Source organism: Microcebus murinus, chromosome 24, assembly GCF_040939455.1.
Source record: "Microcebus murinus isolate Inina chromosome 24, M.murinus_Inina_mat1.0, whole genome shotgun sequence".
In the NCBI taxonomy this organism is placed as follows: domain Eukaryota; kingdom Metazoa; phylum Chordata; class Mammalia; order Primates; family Cheirogaleidae; genus Microcebus; species Microcebus murinus.
In genome coordinates, this window is record NC_134127.1 from 22758770 (window position 1) to 22778509 (window position 19740).

The following is a 19740-nucleotide window of genomic DNA, read 5'->3' on the forward strand; positions in this document are numbered from 1 at the left end:
GTGATGGGTCATCGATTGTGGCTTCTTCCATTGCCCCAGGGAATGGGGGTGGCCCGGACACGAGCTTCGCAGTCTGCTCACCCTCTGAGCCAGTCATCTGGAGGGAGCAGGATGGGGCATGTGAGGGGGTGAGCCCCCCTCCTCCGGGACACCCCGCCTGATGAAAGCCCCACGATGTGTCCACCCTCTCCACACTCCACCGCCCAGCCTGGCCTCACTTGTTTTTCTCGGGGAGGGAGGTAATCGTTCTATTATGGTAAGACCTGCATAACATAAAATTCGCCATTTTAACCATTTTTAGTAGCTCAGTGGTGTTAAATACCTTCACATTGTTGTGCAACCATCACCACCCTCCCTCTCAACTTTCGCATCTCCGCTGACTTCCAACCACAACCATTAAACAATAACTCCCTTCCCCCTAAGCTCTGATCTACTTTCTGTCTCTGTGAATTTGCCTACTCTGGGGGCCTCGTATCGGTGGAATCAGACTGTATTTGTCCTTTCGTGTCTGCCTTCTTTCACTTGGTATGTCACCTTTGAGGTTCATCCATGCCAGAATTCTATCGCCTCCCCCTTTCAAAGGGGTGTTTGCTCCACCCTCTTACCGCCACACCCCTGTTGGCTGAGAGCACACGCAATGACAAAAAGTTACCTCGATTTCAGCCCATGCTTTGAAATTATTTTTTCACTATAATAGCATGAACGAGCATCTGGCAATCGTGGTCAGTGCATGGATAAGATGTGCGGTGAGTTCTCTCTGCAAACTGTGCTGGGGCGAGTAGATTCTCAGGCCCTGGCTCGAGCCCCTACCTGTGCCTCCCTGCCCGTGCCTCCCTGCCCAGTGCCCTGCGTGGTTGTCCAGGGGGTCCCGTATGGTCATAGAGCTCCAGCCCCCACCTCGCATCAGGAGGGAGGGCACAGTGAGGCTGCCCGGCTCCAGCCAGCCATGCCTGGGGGTGGCCAGAATGACAAATGACCCCTGGCAGCCTTTGGGCTTTTCAAAGCACACTGGCGCCGAGTCTGTGGTGTGAGTCCCTCAGCTGTGCTGCGAGGGCAGCAGGATGAACACCGTCCTGTTTGGCATTCAGTGGCTGTCTCTGAGCCACATGCTTATCATGCACGGCACGCGCCACCAGCCCAGGCCCCAGGCCCCCATGCCGGCCCCTTGCAAAGAAAATCAGGATAACTAAGGATGTCAGAAGTGGTTCCCTGAACATGGGAAAATGACAGATGCCACCCTGCACACCGGGCTGGGATTTGGAGTCCACGGAAACCCAAATCATGTGGCTGTCCTGGCTGCCCTCCTCCCCCCCGCCCCAGCCCCGAGAAGTCTGGAACTCCACAGATCTGCTGGCTCCGGAAAGTGAGGGATGGGGAGAGGAGACAGTAGGTTGCCATGGCGATAGCAGCCAATCAGAGAGCCTCTGCTGCAGAGGAGGAGCGAGCAAGGCCTGAGTCCCCCCAGCTGACCATGAAGGGTCAGGGAGAAGGGGACAGGACATCAAGACCTGAGAGCAGAGGCCACAATGGGGGAGAAGGGTGATGGAGAGGGCTGCTCTGTTTCTAGAATGATCTACTACCATTTGAGTGCTGGCTGTGATGGGCTACACACACATACACATGCACACTCACACGCCCAGTAAGTCTCACAACTGCCCGGTGGGGACAGGATTACCCACCCCATTTATAAAAGAAGCAGACTCAGGTGGGAAAGGTAACCTGCAAACAGCCTCGCTGTCAAGTGGTGAGGTCTAGATTTGAACTTGGGTGGGAAGAGAAAATAATATTGGCAAGAGAAAGAGCAAAGCAAGCCGGGTAGGGCCACTCTGAAGATTTATCAGGTGGGAGAGTCCCAGGGGTCCCTGAGGTGGCACAGGGCAACATGGTGATGAAATGAGCAAAGAAGCAGAGCTATTGTAGGAAAATGTGCCAAGCCTCAAGCCCAAAGGTTAGGAGAGACTAAAACCAGAAAGGAAAATAGCAAGGTGGAAACTGGGAGGTTCAGAGGTGTGGGAGAGGGCAGGATGGGCAATATGGTCCACACCTCAATACCAAGGCTCGATGCCTGCAAGCCTTGCTGAGAAAGGCGGGCGACCAGAGGCTGTTCCGGGGTCAGCTTTGGGTTGGGCCGGCTGCTTGTGTTCAGTCCAGCTAAATGCAGCAGCTGGACCTTGGTCAAAGGGTGTGTGGGCCCCGTGGTGCACACATCTGGGACGTCACCTCTGTGGACGTCAGCTCCCACAGCTCAGGTGGCACTGTAGCAGTGACTCTGGGACCAGGTGTGTGTGGCCATTCCCTGAGTACCCATGCTCTGCCTGGCTGCACTGTGGGCACCGATTTATTCATCTCCACCCAGGGATCCAAGGACAGTCACTGCCCAATGACTTGACTCAACATACAAGCCACTGAGGCACAAAGGAGCATGCCCAGTGCCCAGAGGGTCCTGGCCCTTGACAGGCGTGGTTCTACTGTAGGACCAGCTGGGCAAGCACTCTGGGACCCTCATGGAACCTCCACTCTGCTCTCTTTCCAGCCCTCAGGAAGCATGGTCCTAGCCTCACATGGGAATTCAGAATATCTGATCAACACATGCGTGTCTGTTTCACTCACACCAATGCAGTTTGTAAAGACGATATAATATAAATGGGCATTTATTTTCTGCCTTTATTTTAGGGCACTGAAGTTTGGGGGATTTTCTTCAGTAGAATTTGTTGAACTGAACATCATCAGATATTTACTTAAAACGTGTATGCACTACGTCTTTTATTTTTTAATATGAACACTGTTATTTCACCTGAAGAGTGGTTGTCCTGAGTCACAAGCTCTTGTGACACTAGTGACTTAGACTTTCTTTCAACCAATTAAAACCCAAAGCAACTCAGCCAATTTGAATTCAAGCAAAGCCGGATTGCTGAAGCTATTTGTTTATGCTGATGATTAGGTTTGTAAACTAAATAGTAATGGTGGTTAATATTTATAACAACAACATATGATGTTTATAAAAGCAACATTTATCAAGTGAGCAAAAACCCGTAAATCACTAAGAACATTGCTTGGCACAAGGTATGGGCTCAATAAATGTGAGCTATTATTATGACATCCTTAAATACAAAAGCAAACTACCCATGGGTCTTAGGTTTGCAAGTAACAGAAGACCATTTCAAGCTTGTTAAGAAAAAAGAGACAGAGAGAAAACATATATTAAAATTTAAAACCACTCAACCCAATTAGAAAATGGGCAAAATACACAAAGACATTTCACCAATGATGATATGCAGACAGTGAAAACACACATGACAAAATATTCAACAGTATTACCGGGAGGGAAATGTAATTTAAGAACATGATGAGGTATCACTCTACACCTATGAAAATAGCTAAGATAAAAAAAATAGTGAGAATACCAAATGCTGGTGACTATGCAGAGAAACTAGATCTCTTATGCATTCTTGGTAGGAATATAAAATGGTACAACCAGTCTGGAAAGTAGTTTGGCAGTTTCTTTAAAAAAAAACTAAACATACGCTTAACAGATCACCAACCAATTGCATTCCTGAGCATTATTACCAGAGAAATGAAAACAAACGCACACAAAAGCCTGAACACAAATGTTCATAGAAGTTTCATTTGTAAGAACGCCCAACTGGAAACAACCCAAATGTCCCTCCATAGGTGCGTGGATACGCAAACCATGGCACATCCATATCATAGAATACTATTCAGTGACGAAAAGGCATGAACTATTATTGATACATGCAACAACTGGAATGGATCTCAAGGAAATTATGCTGAATTTAAAAAATAAAAAGGAAAAAAAAATCCAGGCTCAAGAGGTCACATTGTATGATTTCATTTCTAGAATATTCACAAAACGATGAAATAACAGTGGTGGGAAACAGATTGGTAGCTATTGGGGCTTAGGAATGGTGGGGATGGAAGGGGGTGCCTAGAAAGGGGTAACAGAAGGAATATCTGTGCAGAATGGAACCATTCTGTGTCTTCATGGGGGTGATGGTTACATAGATCTACACCTATGATAAAATGACACAGAGCTAAATGCATACACACTGTATCCACTTCCCGGTTTGATGGTGTACTATTGTTGTGTCTATTGTAACCACGGGGGAAACTGAGTAAGGGATTCTTGGGGCCTCTCTGCACTGTCTTTGGAAGCTCTTCTGAATCTGTAATTATTTCACACTAAAAAGTTACCAGAAAAGAAAAGAAAAAAGGGTGTCAGGAATATTTCCTGGAACCCAAAGCATAGTGTTCTTCTCAAGAAACAATAGTCAGGAAATCAATCATGCACCAGTTGCGCTCATTCTCTCTCTCTCTCTCTCTCTCTCACTCTCGCTCTTGCTCTCACTCTCTCCCCCCTACCCACCCCCAGCTCCTTCTCTCCCTGCCAACCTTCTCTGCTGCTCCTTGCTCATGGCTGAACCTGCACCTCCTCCCATCCTGCACAGAGGGGAGGCCCCGATCCCAGGCAATGTCCCTTTCTCCTACAGCTCAGTCTACAGAGGCAATGATAATAACCCACCCTCTGTAGCCCACCTGATATAGAACACTGGAGACAGGCCAGTCGGTAGCCACGAAGCTGTCCCACTTCCCTGAGTGAGGGCCGGGGGTCTGAAGTACATACTGCCTCCTGCTGGACACACCAGACAATGCTTGTGGCCCTCCACATGGTGACACCTGCTGACACTTGCTGACACCTGCTGTGGGTTCCTTGTTAGCCAGTGGAGCCACTCCAGGTTCTGCCCAGAGGGATAGCATCCTTGTCCAAGGTCTTCGGGGCCACGCTGGGAGGAGACCGGGGAGGAGCTGTCCGTGGTCCTGCGGTGCCCGCGGAAGGGAGCAGGCAGCCTCAGGGCTTGGCCCACGGCTCGCCCCAGGGATTCAGACACTCTGTGTGGGTGATTTGTGTTGATCCAAAGACCCTGTTCTCCAAGCTTAAGGTTTTCTTGGCAGCACAGCACCTATAAAACCTTAATTGGCAGCCCGTCGATTTAATTTAGGGAGACTCCATTTGCTGAAAGCCGTTTCTAGACAGCTTGCTAAGCTGAGCAGGCAGAGCTGTCCCTGCCTCTGGGGCTTCGGTTTCTTAGAGGGGAGCCTCGGGGCAGCTCCCGTGTTCTCCACTTAATGGGTTTCACCTTAGGGTGTAGAGGGCAGCGGAGAAAGTCTGTCTTCACCTCATTCTCCCAGCACTCACACCCAAAGTGCACGTCACAGTGGGAGGCATGCCTGGCCTGGTCCTGCAAGAGGGTGGACTTGGAAGAAGCCTGGATGGATCAGGGTTCTCCAACTCCCCTGGCCTTTCCCGCGTGTCCTTGTTCCAACAGCGAGAACCTCACTGTTTCATAATTGGTGCACCAAATTTAGTTCTCGATGTAGGTTGCTGCATAGTGTAACTACTGCAGCTCAGTCAGTCCTGTGATAGAACAGATGCTAAGTGGTCTTAGATCCTATACTGTGAGCAGAAAGGACCTCAGGGGCAAGCTTGCATAGCTGACCTCTTTTTCTCTACCCACTTTAAGCCAGATTGCCTCAGACTTGACGACTTTCCCGTGCACTTTGCTAAAGTCCCCGGGAGTCACAAGCACAGCCTGGCATCCTTCACTACAGCCTTACAAGACCCTAAAGCCTCAATCTCAGTAGAAAAAATTGTCCAAGTTCCAAAAACCAGTGACAATAATTTCACCAGCTGTTTCAATCTGCATGTCACCAACAGCTGGTTTCCCAGAATGGTGGAATCCTATTGTCCCCACCCTCTGGAATGGGTCAGTCCTTGTGCAGCTTGATTTCCTAGTACCACTTTGCATCTTATTCAGAGTTTGTTTAGCTGCAAATTAATACAAATCTACTCCAAATTACCATAAGCAAAAACAGGAAATTCATTCAAGTTTAGAGGGATGTCATACAGAAACCAGAACAAAAAGGACAGCTGGCTGGAACCAGGAATAATGGAAAGCCAACAGAACCTGGGTTATCTCTCTCTCCACCCCCCATCCCTCTCTTCTCCCCCAACCCCCACACCCCTTATTATATGCATCCACTTCTCTCTAAAACGCTATTTCCTTCCAACTCCATAACAGACTTTCTGCTTCCAAGCCCTGGCCATCCCATGTTTCTTGGGGTGACAGAGAGACGGACTAGCCCTCTATCAATCCCAATTTTAAGCTGTCCAGGGAAGAGAACCCATCTGACCCCCTTTAGGTCAGATGAGTGTGTCTGGTGACTCTGGCTAGGGGGTGGGTTGTGTAGTGCAAATCTGCAAGCAGTAGGGGTGCTGTTCTGGGGGGAGAATAGCAGAGAGCCCAGCAGACACCCACATGTGTACTCATCAAGGTGAGCAACGAACAAGGAAACAGTAGCATTGAGCTCATTACAAAAGTGTCTTTGAGCCAAAGGTCATTGTCAATGGCAGAACACTTGCATTGAGCTAGACAAAAGAGAGAGAAGCTAGGATGGGAGGGATGTTTGCCTCCTGACATTTGTGTCCTTACACATGTCCTCACCAGAGCTGCCTCTTCCCCATCGCAGAATCTCCAGGGGAAGACTCCCCAAGAGATGTTGCAGCGGGGAGCTCACAGAAGGGCTGGGGACCGGGAGGTGAGGGGCCACATTCTCCCTAGCCGTCCAGCTCTGTCTGCTGCCTGCTTCTGTGCACAGAAGGTGCTGGATCCAGGGAGCTAGCATCCCTGTGGGTTAATAACTTTGCTCTCGGTGTTATGGTGTCTCAGAAGGAATAAACCTGGGCCCAGTCTACCAGCTAGGACCAGAAGGGCCTAACATCCCTGTGTTCCCCCACTGTTCCCTGCCAGAGCTGATCTGGGAAGGGAAGAGAACTGAAGCCTGGGATCTCAGCTCACCACCTGTGCTCGCCCAGCCCGTGGGCATGCGCTGTCTGCCTGGGGAGATGCTCACTAGGAACGGGCACAGGGAGTGCGTCCCTGGGGCAGGAGGACTCGGGTCACAGTGAACATGACATCACCCTGGTCGGCTGAGGCCCTGAGGACTCCAGCAATGCCCTCAGCTCCCTGTGCTGCTGCTGGGCAGGTGCTCCAGGGACCATGCACGGCTGCAGGTCTCTTGGCAACGAGCACCATGGCTGTGGAAGTCAGGCCCTTCCCATTGGGGTTTCATCATGCAGAGAAAACTTCACATGGCTGGGGGCTGAGGAAGAGAAAGAGGAGAAACCTGCTTTTGACCATACCTTGACCCTCCTTTACAGCCTTCAGTGGCTCCCCAGCATCTACCCGAGAAAGTCCAAATCTCTCAGCATGGCCCTAAAGCTCTGCACAGGCAACATTTTCCCTTCCTGCCCTCCACCCTCCACATCCGGCCAACATGTACAGAGCCACCGCATTAGTCAAGGGTCTCCAGAGAAATAGAACATGGGATACATATATGCATATGGATATGGACATAGACACAGATACTAATACAGGAGCTCCAATATCCAAGGGCAGGAGAAGATGAATGTCCCAGCTTGAGAAGAGGGAAGGCATCCACTGCCTTCCTCTGCTTTTTTTGTTCAGTTTGGGCCCTCAACATCCACAGGTGAAGGTGGATCTTCCTTTCTACTCAGTCTATGGATTCAAATGCTAATCTCTTCCAGAAACACCCTCGCAGACACATCCATAAATAATGTGTTACCAGCTATCTGGGCATCCCCTAGCCCAGCCAAGTTGACATGTAAAATTAACCATCCTACCCACACTCATTGAACTCATTTTCAAGTTGCAGCAAAATACTATTGGCCCCAAAGATGCCACACCATTTCCCACCACCACCTTTGAATACACTGTCACTCCTCGTGCCCAGGGTGACCTCCCTCACCTCTCTGCCTGGCTGGCTCCTGCTCCTGCACTTTAAGTCCCAGTGCACACACCATCCCCTCTGGGAGACCTTCCTTGACTCAGGAGACAGTTATCTCACCCCTGTGTTTCCCAAAGCACATGCTAGTGATAATGACTAAGAGCAAGTAACAGAGAGCTGGGAGTGAATCTAGCATTTTTAAGGGGGAACACACAGGGAGAGTGGAATTACTACATTATGGAAAAGCATAATGTTGAAGTACAAATATGGAAAAGAGACTTTGGAGATGGGGGGGTGGGTTACTGTAGTCCTCATTTCATACCACTGTACGGTCATGGAGTTGCCCTGCATATTTTTATTATAAAGCTTAGTGTTTTGTTTTCTGACTTTAAAAGTGATATGTGTTCGTTGTGGCAATTTTTTAAAATGTGGATTTACAAAATTAGAAGATTAAAGTCGTTCATAATTCTTGCCCCCAGGTACCTTCCCACAAGCAGAGATCAGTGGCCCAACACAGAGAAATCTGGCATGAGCAGCCACCAGTCCCAGCTCATTTCTGACATGCAACACTTTAGCACAGAGACAAAACTCCCAGCTATGACTAACTAGGACTCTGGCTCCCTCCTGAACCTCTCACCCAAAGCTTATAGTCCTCTTAAGTGGGAAATACCATATAGAGTAAAAGAAAATGTTCCTTCTCTCTCTTCATTTTGGTCTGGGATCTAGGCAGAAAACTATCCTAGAACCTATATTTATTTCTGAATTCAAGCCCTTTGTCAGATCATGGCAAATATCTTCTCCCAGTCTGTGGTTCATGTGATTATTTTTTACATGGCTTCTTTTGATGAACAGAGCTTCAGGTAGTTGAGTTTATTGATCTTGTCATTATAGTCAGTTTTTCATGTGTGTGCCTTATGTATTTCCATACACAAAGGTCATGAAAATAATTATTTTATTCCATTCCTTGGAACTGAGTCATTAAGTCTGGCCCAAGCTTAAGTCGAGGGGAACTAGCTTCCCTCCTTCAAAGGAGGGGCATCAAGAAATTTGTGGTCATAAAAAAATACATTTTTAAATCCACCACATAGAACTTTTTAGCATAGAACATTTTTTAAAAATGGTTATATACAAAACCATAAAGAAAGCATCAATAATTACAAACAGCAGAAATTACACGGGCTGCATTCTTTGATTTCAGTGAACAAAAGCTGCTTAAATAAAGTTTATGGTTACAAATGTATCCACTAGATAAAAAATAAAAGCCTTCCAAGTCATCAAAAGAAACACATACACATGCATGAACAAAGCAAACACATACACATAGTAAAATATTCAAAAATTAGAACACACCATAAAAACAGAATTCATAATATAAATCTGGCACAGAATTAAGTCATCAAGCTTATCTGTCATGCTAATTATTATAGGTGGGTTTAACTTGCTTGATAAAAAGAATCAACTCATTATTTGATATGATTTGATTTTAATAATATGTGTAAGGATAGTTATTATAGTATTATTTGTAAGAGTACATATTAGAAATAACCTTAATTTTCTGCAAAAATAAGGTGACCAAGTAAATTGTAAATTTCATATGGTGGGACATTACACAACTCTTAAAAAGAATGAGGTATTGGCCGGGCGCTGTGGCTCACGCCTGTAATCCTAGCTCTTGGGAGGCCGAGGCGGGCGGATTGCTCAAGGTCAGGAGTTCAAAACCAGCCTGAGCAAGAGCGAGACCCCGTCTCTACTATAAATAGAAAGAAATTAATTGGCCAACTGATATATATATAAAAAATTAGCCGGGCATGGTGGCGCATGCCTGTAGTCCCAGCTACTCGGGAGGCTGAGGCAGGAGGATCACTTGAGCCCAGGAGTTTGAGGTTGCTGTGAGCTAGGCTGACGCCACGGCACTCACTCTAGCCTGGCAACAAAGTGAGACTCTGTCTCAAAAAAAAAAAAAAAAAGAATGAGGTATTAAATAACTCTATATGTATTTGATAAAACATGATCTTCAAGACATATGATTTTTAAAATATATTTATAGTCTGTAACTATTCTGTGGATAAAAAAATAAAGTGTTTGATTTTAGAATATCTTTGGAAATATTCACAATAAATCAGTAATAGTGGTTGCTTATGGGAAGAGGAAGCAGGTGGTTGGAGACAGAGAAGAGAAAGAAACTTACTTTCATTATCTTCCCTTTTGAATTTTCCATTTATACCCAAGTGAATATTACTAATTTAAAAATTTTTAATAAAGAAATTTTAATAAATTTAATTAAAACTCTAATTATCTTAGCTAAAAATAATTAAAATTAAAATTTTTAATAAAGAACAGACTAGTTGAATTGAACCAACTAATACTTATGTAAGATATTTTTTAAGTGGTCAAAGAATTACCTCCAATAATGTCTCTGGTTCTTTAAACTTCACAGAAACCTGCTACATAAACTTCAGGGCACAGATAAAATAGGGAACACTGGCCAGAGGCAATGCAAAAGTAACAGAACACTGAAACAAAAGTCTAACAAAGATAGCATAATGGAAGAAAATTGTACAGGCACTTATGTACATAGGTAAAAAACATTCAAGAAAATACTGTCAGATTGACATTTAAGATCTTGCAAATGGGTTAGAAAAAGATAAACATACCAATATAAAAATGGGCAAAGAACACAGATAATTCAGAAAAGAAATATGAGGCCAATGGATAGATATTTTAAAAACATGGTCAACATCACTGGTAATAAGGGAAATGAAAAAGACTCATGAGCTATCATTTTGTACAAGACTATCAAAGACATAAAAGATTGGAAGCACCCAAGTCTGTTTAGGATATGAAGAATTGAACACTATCATGGACTGCTTACATTTCTGAAGGGCGACCTAGCAGCATGTATTTCCATCTTTGACACAGAAGTTTTCCATCTAAGAATTTATCCTAAGGAAATAAGTGTACAGGAGTCCTACAATACAATGTATACACAAGCGTGTTCATTCCAGCAGTGCTGATGATAGTGACTCGAGCATTTTTAAAATGAATTATGATATACTCAGTACAATTCCTTGCAGCCAGTAAAATTGATGACATAGATTTATATACTGGAAAACGATGCACTTATGGAGTGTCCATTTAATTGACGAGTTTCGCAGCCAGTGAATACTATGCACTTGAAGATTGTTTAATGTCAAAGGAAAATTCTCACAGTAAGTACATAAAAAGTGCTACAAAAAATATAGCCTGAGCTACTTCCTGCACAAGTCTCACACCTTTTGAGTTTAAAGATATAGAAAGAAACCGCATAGAAATGTTTAGTATTAACTCTGGTGGAATTAATCTGGTGGTATTAATCCTGGGCGATTCTTTTTTCAAATTCCTGAATGAACGTACATGACTTTCATACCTTAAAAATAGATATAATCTATACTTATATCTACAAAACCTGGCACTATCTGCTCTCATACAGTTTATTTCCATTTCCACCTCCTTGATCCTCTACCACAGCAAAGAATAGCCAAAAAGGCGAAGGGCATTGTTTCTGCGGGCCCCTGAGGCTTAGGAAGAGTTAATTAACTCCTAATTAATTCCTTGGCCTGGGAGGGGCAACTGACTTCGGATTGGAGGATGGTGACATCATGCTGATTGCAGGAGCCAATAGTAGCGTTCGGGCCACTAAGTGTCTTAGGACCCGGATGTCCCCCGCTAGGCAGAAGGTGGTTTCCCACGCGGGCGCCCGCCCCGCCTACCTGGCCCCTCCCGGCGGTGCCTGCTCAGCCCCAGTCCCTGCCCCCACGCCTGTATTCCAGAGCGTCACCACTTTTTCCTCACAGACACCTTTGCGCCTTGTTTTCCAGCAGGTGACTCTGCGCCCTGCTAAGAAAATCCAGGGTTCCCACTGAGTCCAGGCGATTGCTTCCTTTTGTCCCCTTGTTTTTCTCATCCTTGTCCTTTGGGACCCAGCCCAGCGGCGACGCCCCCTCTCGCTCGCGTGTTCAGGCTTCTCCTTGATACCCTCATAGTTCTTAAAATAAAACCCTGAGTCAAGGGCACCGAGAAACATTACCTAATAGCCAAATCTAACAGACTCTGCTTGTCAGGATGCTACCTTCTTCTTCCCGGAAATGTAATGCCTTTTCATTTTGCAAGACAGAGGAGGAAAAGGAGTAGGGGAGGGGGCAGAAAAGGAAAATCATGTGCAAGCACATCATCCAAAGATATCTTTGGTTAACAATATTGGGCATTCCCTTCGAAAATATGACAGATTTCCAAATTTGGAATTGCACTGATTATAGCTTTATGTTTAGCTTTAGTCAAGTAAATGCTTCCTCGTGTCTTTAAATATTCTTAGTCTTTTGGTTGTTTCTTTTTTTAAAAGTGGCTTCATAGTATTCCAGCATATGGAATAATTGATGTAACTCTTCCCCTACTCTTGGATATTTAGATTATTTTCACTATTTTCTATTTTAAATAGTTCCGTGATGAACTGGAATGGATCTTTTGTAGATATTTTCTTGTTACAATGTTCAAATATTTATTTCCTTAAGATAAAATCGTAGTGAAATGATCATTTTAAAGATTTTTTCCCTCCCAAAAATATTTTGGTTAACTTTCTTTTCTTCTTATCCCAAATTAAATTAAAATCACTTTGTCTAATTTCAAAACCAAGCTTCTAGGTATTTTGAGTTAGGACTGCTTATTCTAGTTAGTTTTTTAAAATTTCAGTAAAGCTTTATAGTTCTGTTTTAAAATTTAAGGTATATTATATTTTAGTTGCTATTACAAATGGAGTCTTATTTCCACCATTATATTTTCTAATGGGATACTGCTGACACAAAGTGTTCATATTTCTAAATTAATGTCATTTGGATTCATTCCACCAAATCTCTTATTAGTTCTAATATATTTTAGCTGATTCTCTTGAGTTTTAAGGCAATTATTACACTAGCAAACTTGCAGTGTATGTCTAAGTACTTGCCATATATATGATTTTTTTTTCAGTAAAAATGTCCCTTTATTTCTCATTTTGTCCTTTTCCTTTTTGTTCCTGTCGGAAATTTTTGGCAGTCTTGTTTTCTTTCTGTTTGGATCTGTATTGTTAGGAACCAGACTCCTTGCTACTGGGCTTCACTTGGTCATTCAATTTGAGATTTTTTTAAATAAGTAGCTGATAATAGGATTGGGGTGTTTTTTAATTTAATTTGAGAATCTTAGTTTTTAAATAAGAATATTTAAACAATTTGTATTTCCATGATTATATTTTATTTTATGGTTCCTTATTTCCTTTGTTTTCATTCTTGCTGCATGGATTATCTTTTTTCTTTTCTATTTTTCCATGTTTCAGAGGAATGCATGCTATTTTTAAAGTCTCCTAGTGTTTTAGTGTTCCTTCAAAACAGCCTTTCAGTATATATTTATCACAATATCAGAAGTACAGAATAAAACAATATTTATTTTTTAAAAATCTGTTCCTTCCCACCCTTTTTCCTCTATGTGGAGATTTAAGAAACTTTATTCCCCTTGCTTCCAAATATTCTGGGTTTTGTTACTATAACCTGGAGTTATATAATCAGATCACTGTTATTAAATTATATTTAACATTATATATTATATATCACCTCTTCCAAGAATAACTTTTGACATTTGCAACATAACACATATTCAATTAAATTATTCCAAGTAGGGCTCCTTGATGGCATGTATTCTGAATCCTACATTTTGAAAATGTCATTTTACCTTTACACAACTTGTCTGGATATACAATTCCAGATGGTTCACAGTCTTTGCTCAGGATTCTATACATATTTCCCCATTATTTGTCTTTTGGTAAAGCAGATTGATTTTTACTCAATGGTAAATAACTAGGTTTTTATCGTGTTGTTTGCTTTGTAGTCCTGGATGTTAGTAGAATTTATTTTGTACCCTATAATTCAAACTATTTGCCATAAATTTGTTTGCAATGTAGTAAGCACTTTCAATTTCCAGTTGCATCAGTCATTTCGGTTCCAATTTGTTCAGATTTTTTTCCTATAATTTTTAAGTTAGATTTTAATTTTTTGTCCTCCATCTCTTCTTTTTTTTCTTTTTTAAGTTCCTCTCCCGTCCATCTTCTGGCAATGTTTCTCAAGTTTGTCTTCCACATTCCTTCATTTTTCTCAGGCTTAATTAACAATTCTCTTCTTGACTGTCTTTTCTATGGGGTTCAAGTCGGCTGTGACCTTCTCAGTTCCCCTGCAATTCTGCTTTATCTCACCCACTCCCTTTTCATACTTGGCAGCCTTTCCTCTTCCTCCCTCTGCGCCTGTTTAAATACAGATGACTCCTGATTAAGGACGACAAAACTTTCTCCCAGGTGCTGCAGATGGCCTTTTAAAGAGAGATTCTTCCAATAGTCTTCAGGATAATTCCTCCCTTTTGTCCTCATGTCGTTTTTAATTAATAGACTCACCATCAGAGAAGGCGAAATCTAATTAGATTCTCTCAGTTCCACAAAGGCCCACATTCGTGGACCTAGCTGAGGGCAGTTGCAGTGCCCCAGCTCCCAGCTCTCTCCCGGCTTAGCTCATCCTCAAAGTGGGGTGGCTCTGCTGTCTGGAGGTGGGGAGGTGGGATCCTTTTTTGGGTGAAGGGCAGGGTATTGCTCTGTCACCCAGGCTGGAAAGCAGTGTCATCATCATAGTTCACTGCAGCCTCTAACTCCCAGGCTCAAGTGATCCTCCTGCCTCAGCCTCGGGGTGTAGCTTGGGACTACAGGCATGAGCCATCATGCCCAGCTAATTTTTTAAATTTTTTTGTAGAGACAGAGTCTCGCTATGTTGCCCAGCCTGGTCTCGAACTCCTGGGCTCAAGGATCCTCCCACTTCAGCCTCCCAAAGTGCTGGGATTACAGGCGTGAGCCACAGCACTTAGCCTGGAGATGGGCTCATCTATGCCTACAGCTCTCCTGAAACTGAAAACGTAGATTTCAAACAAAAACACAAACAACAACAACAAACTACAAACCCGCATGCACCCTGGAAGGGGCCCTTCCTCTCTCTGCCTCTCTGTTTCGCAGAGTCTGGACCTCCCAGGATGCACCGTGATGCTGCCAGTTCTCTTTTCTGCTCAGTTGTTTCTGGGACTTGCAAGTAACTGGGTGTGGCGAGAGGAAGAACAGGAGCAAACAGTCTTCCTGGCCACTGCAGAAAGCAGCTTGGGAACACCAGGGAGTCAGTGCCTGGAAGAAAACTCCCTTAATTAAAATAATGCCCTGACCCTCAGGAGAATGGCTGGATCTCACAATCTCCAGTTTTGTTTCCCAAATTCACTTTCTCCTCAGGGGTGTATCTATTCGTTGATGCATTCACTCAACAAACACTAACCTCAGTGAGCTCCCCGTGGCGTGGTGCTGATGTGCAGAGCTGGGCATGAGATTCATCCTTTCATCCCTACAGCTGAGACCAGGCTCTCAGAGAGCAAGAGGGGATAACGCAGGAGTAACTTAGGGGCAAGACCACCTCCTCGGAGCCCCAAAGCCCAACATCAGCACCTCAGTGGCGTTAGAAGGAGGAACAAAATAGCTTGCAGTGTTTCTGGGTGGTTGCTAAAAGCCCAGCTCCAATAGCTTTGGAGTAAGGGGCATCCCTCCCAATTTCTGCCAACAGGTGGGTTATCCATCACTTTCTGTTGGTGGTGAGTGTTCCCATCTTTCTAGTCTCCACTAATAGTGGGAAAATCCATGCCAGGGGCTGCAAGCGGTATGCCGCCTTAAACTGGATTCAGAGAATTATTTTCTGCCCTCATTTTAAATGAAATCTGGGTCTTTTGTCACTGCTGCTCACCCCTTCTTCCTTCAACGTGCTTGTTTTTGCTTCTGTTATGCCTCCTGCCCCTGGTTCCACTTCTGCTTCTCTGACCCGAATCCTCAGCCCAGCTCTCAGGTTGAGTCAGTGCCGCGATTCCGGGTCTCCCGTGCAGACCCTGAGCTACAGAGCTCTGCGTGTAACCGCCCCTCTACGCTTCCACCTGAGAGTCCCACAAACACAGCACTGAACCCGCCTGACTCTCCTCGCATGCTGCGTCCTGCCCACGACACTGCCCGGCAAGCCCACCGCTCCAGTATTTCTCGTTGCTGGTTTCTCCCCACGCCCTCGGCCTCGGTCCAGGCCTTCATAAACTGAACTGCTGCAATGATCCCGCATTTACTGCTGCAAACCCCAGAAGATGTTTTGGGGTTTGGGGACCATAGCTCCAAGAGACTTTGAGGTCCGGCTCTGTTACTGATTACTCGTGTGACCTTGAACAAGCCCCCTGACCTCTTTGTTGAGCCTGTCTCAGGGTGGGCAGGGGGCAGTGGGGATTAGCACAGACAGGGCACACAGATGCTTTGTACCAAACAGGGAGTTATCGCAGGACTGCGTTAGCCCATGGCTGGCTCGCAGGGGAGGGTAGCGTACCAACGTCTGTTGAACCCCAAGTATGTGCCGTGCCTTTGGGGGGTGCTGTTCACACACCACCTCCCCCCATGCTCAGGGCCCCATGCTGCTGCTTACCCAGAGGACAGGGAAGGACACAGATCAGTGTCCCTGGAAGAAGGCTGGGATGGAGCCTGGCTACCGAGACCCTCCAACTCGTTTCCATGTGCCTTTATGTTCCTCCTGGGTCCACATTGTTCCCAGACTGTCTGTTCTCTGAACTACATTATGCAAATCCCAGCTAGCCCAGTATCCATAGAAACCAACATCTCCCATCTTCCTCTGCCTGTTCCCTGGCAGGAGAAACCCACCCAAGTGACACCCACAAACAAGGACAAACAACGCCCCTTAGCAGCAGAGCTTCCCTCCATCCTGGGCCACCAGACTTTAGTAGTCATTGAACCCATCTTGCTGGGTCCTCTGATCAAGGACAGGGGAAGGGAGGGGTGGCACAGGCCAGTGTCAGAAGCTGCATTTTCTTTTTGAAATCTCGAAGGGAGACGATACAATCCCGGCATCTCTCATCACTAACAATCATCTCCGTCCAATCCAAACTGCTCCACCGCTGCTGGGCATTAAGGTCATCCTCACAGCGGACATGAATCAGTATTTGTCATCGTCTTTAATCTCACACATCCATCAGTCACCTCTGGAACATGACAACACCATTGTATCATGCATAATCGATTGCTAATTTTATGAGCTATTTTTCAAGACCGGCTCCTCTCTCCAATAACCTTTCTCATGCCTAAAACACTGTGACTCATTAGCCTTCTTTTTTCTCCAGGCTCAAAACATGAGGCAAAGCTTCTGGGACAACACCCAGGTTCCTGAATATTGGCTGGCAGCAGCGCCCCGAAGCAGCCGTCCCCACTGTGTGCAAGACACGGGCTTTGCTTGTGACTCTCGGGATGTTGGAACTAGAAAAAAAACATGCAAGTGCCCAGGTTTCCCTGTTTACAGAAGAGAAGGTGAACGACTGCATCAGTCCTGCTGTTACTTAAGCAGCAGAGCCAGGTAAACAGTAAACTGTCACCTGCTAAGTGTATGTCAGACCCCTATTCTAAGTATTTGTTCATTTAATCTCATAGCTACCCTATAAGGTAGGAACTCCTATTATCTCCATTTCCCTCATGATGAAACTAAGGCACAGAGAGGTTAAGTAACTCTCCCAACATCACACAGCGGTTGAGTCAGAGTGTGAACCCAGGTTGTCCGATACCATATCCCAGCCTCTTACCCACTGGGTACCTTTGTGAGGACTGAGATTTTTAAAATCTATATTGAGGTTTCACAGTTAATGTTTCCACCTCGCTTTTTCTCTGTTTCAAAATCCTAGGGGAAAATATTTTCAACAAGAACAAAAAGCAAAATCCACCTATTGGACTGACTGCATTAAAAAACATCCAGGACGAGCCTTCCCCTTTGACAGAGAAATGATTTTAATAACATCCTCTGAGTCTTCTCCTCTTGGTTGAGCTACTTTGGGATACAGAGCTGGAGTATCTGCTCTTCAACTACAGCGTAGTGGGGGAACCAAAATACACTTACAATGCGTGCTATGCATAAAACATGCCTGCAAGGATTAAACAAAACCGGCACTATGGATTGCCTACGTGGATGCTGAGTGTTCGGGCTGAAGAAGGAAAGAGATTATTCTAGTACATACTGTACCTTTGGTTTCCAGCCATGTAAATGGATTATCTAATCAACACAAATTAAGGACAAGCTCTTGCTTGCCTTTTTGTGAGGACGCTGCATGTCTGTGCCTATAACTTCGAGTCCTATTTTTCTCGGTTATTACAACAAATCCATTTTCTCAAGTTACTGAAATTTTTTGTAAGTTTTATATACGCATCTGCGTTAAAAATCCCAACATAGATAACTCAGTATTTCTCAATTTCTCACCTTTCTTTGGGATTTGTTGTTATCTCGAATCATAATCTCAACATTCAGAATCTCCCATTTTCTGAATCTCCTATAATTAGCCAGCATGTATTAATCCTACGCCAACTTTAGGATATAATACTAGGCATCTTTACTAAAAATTGCCGGAGGTAGACACTGGAATCCTCACTCTACGGGAGGGAGCAGGGGGCGGAATGGCTCAGGTGGCTCATAGTCCCAGGGTTGGGGTCTGGATCCAGGAATCCGGATTTCAGGCTTCATGACAATTTCTCCTCCCCAGAGTGATTAGTGGAGCCTCAAAGGACAGCCCTTCGGACCTGCAGTGTGCATCTCCAACTAGACACGTACTCAGCATCATTGACTAGGGCCGCAGAAATAGAAAGGGAAGATGGTGTGGTCCCCGCACTCACAGATCTCCATGCAGAGGAGACAGGGATGAGCACGGCTAGCAGAACGGGCAACGGGCAACGTGCAGCGGCAGCCGGCTGGGGCTGGGAAGGTACCGTGTTTCCCCAAAAACAAGACCTACCCATAAAATAAGCCCTAGCAGAATTTCTAAGCATTTGCGCAATAGAAGCCCCACCCGGAAAATAAAACCTAGTGCTGGGTGTGGCTGCGCAGCTCATCTGTATAACCCATGCATGTCATCGCGGAGCAGTAAAGAAGACAAGCAGCCCTTCTCATTGGCCCCATCGTGACAGCTACTTTCCCAGAGGTGACCGGAAAGGTGTGGCAGCCCCAGCAACAACGTCGGCTCCCCCGTCAGGCCCTGGCCATCCTGTGCGTGCTGCAAGCTGAGGCTTTGAGGGGAAAATAACACATCCCCTGAAAATAAGCCCTAGGGCGTCTTCTTGAGGAAAAATAAATATAAGACCCTGTCTTACTTTCAGGGAAACACGGTACCAGCCAGCCAAGAAGAACGATTTGGGAGCCGGGGCAGGCGTTGCAGGCAGGAGGACAATGGAGATGGTGCCAGGAATGTGCCCAGGAAGGCCAGGCAGCATCTGTGCAGACAGTGGTGATAACAGAGGCTGGCACTGATGAGGAGGCCTCTTGCATGTCACCCTGAGGAGCTGGGAAAATTCCTGCCACGGCCCCACCTCAAACCACAGGGGCTGTGAGACTCCCGCTATCCCACGATTGTGATATTGAACCAACCATCAAACTGTTGAGAGAAATTTCATTTTCCACTAGCAAGAGGAAGCAAGAAAGAAAGAAATGGCCCTTGGGCACCAAATTCTGACCAACTAATACCTGGTGGCTGACGTGGAGGTGACAGGGAGCCAGGGAGTTCAGCGAGGGACCCTTGTGTTCTCTTGTTTGGTGCTCCCACAGCTCCTGTTTCTGAAAGTTCAGCACACCCTAACCCTAACCCTAACCCTGCATCACACCTTTAGGATGGGGGTTGTGGGGGTGATCCCCACCTCTAGAGGAACAAAATGAGCTCAGGCAGGTGAAGGGTGTGCTTAGGGGATACGGCACGTAAGTGGTAGAGCCAATGCCCGGCAGCCAGAGTAACCAATGACAGGACACTCTAATGGCAACAGTCCCCTGG